This window comes from Chrysochloris asiatica, unplaced genomic scaffold, assembly GCF_000296735.1.
Source record: "Chrysochloris asiatica unplaced genomic scaffold, ChrAsi1.0 scaffold00151, whole genome shotgun sequence".
NCBI lineage: Eukaryota > Metazoa > Chordata > Mammalia > Afrosoricida > Chrysochloridae > Chrysochloris > Chrysochloris asiatica.
The window spans coordinates 473,358-476,004 of record NW_006408669.1 but is presented as its reverse complement, the minus strand read 5'-3'; positions in this window follow the sequence as shown (position 1 = coordinate 476,004).

Sequence of the window (2,647 nt, the reverse complement as noted above, 5' to 3'; positions counted from 1 at the left end):
AAAGGAAAGGGTAGAACTATTCTATAGAGTCTTCAAGACTACAAGTCTTTACAGAAGCAAACTGACACATTTTTCTCCTGAAGAGTGGCTGGTGGATTCAATCTGCCAAAATTTTGGTTAGCAGCCAAGCACTTTAACCATCAGGGCTCCTTCAGGTAGATCTAAGCTTAGGTATTTTTAAAATAGCCTCCCAGGTGATTGAAATGTGACCCATAAGTTGACAGCTGTGCCTTCATGTTAAATTCTTTCCCCTTAACCCTTTCTTAGACTTCTGGTATGGCACCATAAAACCAGCACTGGACAGTGAACCACAAGGTCAGCAGTTCAAATGCACTAGCTGCTCCTCGGAAACCCTATACAGGGTCACTATGAGACTCGACAACACTTAACAAGAACAACAATCCATTCATGATGCACAGGACCTGACCCTTTTCATGACGCCTGGGTATGGTTCCCACCTACATCTTCCTTCTCTGAGGATTACTAAACAGCTGCTCCACTGATAGTGTATGTAATAATCAGGAGGAGACCTGTATAGCTGCTTGAGATGGAGAAATGGGAGTATAACTTTTTGACAGGGTTTTCTATGAGGTGATGCATACTGGAGGTGTGACTTTGTAAAAGTCTCTGGCTTTTTACTGGGAGATAAGCCTTGCATGTTTATTTCTCAGTACGTTGCACTATTTAAGGAACAGGGATGTCACTGTGGGTAAGATCTTGTGCTGCTAAATGCAGATCAGCGATTCAAACACACCAGCCATTCTGAAACCCAATATTGCGGTTGTTGTTATATGCCATTGAGTCAGTTCCAACCCATAGCAACTCTACCTATGGTTTGCAAACAGTGGCTGGTGAGCTTGAACCACTGACCTTGCAGTCAAGTGCATTAACCTACAGTGCCACACCAAGACTCCAAACTCTATACAGGGTTGCTGAAAGTCAGAATTGGCATGATAGCAGTGGGTTTTTGTGATTTGCATTATCTAGAAGTTGTCTTTGTCACAATAAATCCATGTTCACGTGAATAGCACATTTTCATGCATCCTAAAGAGTTTGCATTTCTGAAGGATCTAGAAAGTAGTACAGAGTCCACAGGGACATATGTGCCCCACTAATCCTTCTCCTTGAGTTCAGAGAAGCACATGTGCCCCACATAATTTTACCCAAGTCCAGAGTAACTAGTATACCCCATGCAATCCTACCTGACTCTACAGGGATATATGGGTCCCACATACTATGTATCAAAATCTACGTTTAATTAAAACATTTCAAAAATGCTCCTTGATTCAGCAAGCCGTATATTAAGGAAAATGCATGGTATCAACAAAAAATTATAAATTGGAAAATTGAGTCATGTTTTTATTAAATGCTGTCAAGTTGGTTTCGACTCATAGAGACCCTGTTTAGTGTTTCCAAGGAATGACTGGTGGTGTGAACTGCTAACCTTGTGGTTAGTAGTCCAACGCTTATCCTACAGTGCCACTCCAGGATTCCATGAGTTATGAAAGAGTACACTGCAGGGAGTACAAGGTATGCTTTACTTAATTATCCCCATGCTTACCTGGAGACCACATGGCTCAAAATGGAGCAGATTATTTCCTAACCATAGCCATTAAGCATGATGTACATTTGTATATTTCTATACCTCAATTAAGATTTTTGTTTATAAAAGATCAATTAATTACTACTGATTATTCTGTCCCACCAATTTGAGTATCTTCACTTAGCCCTATTCATATTCTTGTCAGTTATCATCAATTTGGTTATATGTATAAATACAAAAAGTTAGATGTAATTCCAATGGGTAAGCTAAACAGCCATCATTATACACAAGATTTTTAAGAGCTACTTAGAGGTGAATTTACTTTACCTTGATGGCAAAGCACCCATAAATGTTCAGTCAGCTGTAGAGCTCCTTTGGCTAAACATTTTCACATTCTATTTCTTTGATTTTTTTTTAAGTAATTTAATTTACTGGGATGGTAGTAATAACCTATTCCACTTTGTACTAAGGGGAAGAAAGGCTATTTTTATCTACTTAAAAGCTAATAAAGACTCCCACTGTTGAAAAATTCTCAAACCTCCCAATTATTTCCATCAAGCGATAAATTTAAGAGAAAAGAAAAAGAATTAGAACAAATATGTTAGCAAGCAAGTAAGCAATAATGACTAGGAGAAACTTAGAAAAGAATCATTAAATTCATTACTGCTTTAAAGCAACCTGATGGCCATGTGAATAGGGGACTATGAAAGGGTATGATGTGACATGAAAATAAAAGAGTTGACATGTAATTGATGAATTTAGCCATCTGTGGTAGTAACTCAGAGGAGGAAGTCATTTATATGTGTGAGACTACAGAGATCCATGTGAAAGAGTTATTTTCCCATCTTCTACCCACAACCCAATTCAAGACACCACCCACCCCAAAGAGCACAAAACTTAATTACTTGTTTCTCATTCTTACTTTCCACTAAGGACCACAACATTCATATGCCTGTAGTTTCTTAGCAGTACAGAACACTAACCTTACAGACTGTTACCACTGGTCCCTTTTTCATAATGAAGCTATATTTAGTAGATGGGTTGTATTCTCTCACAACACATATTTAATCTGGATGCTGCACAAATAATCTGAGAAACTGGATT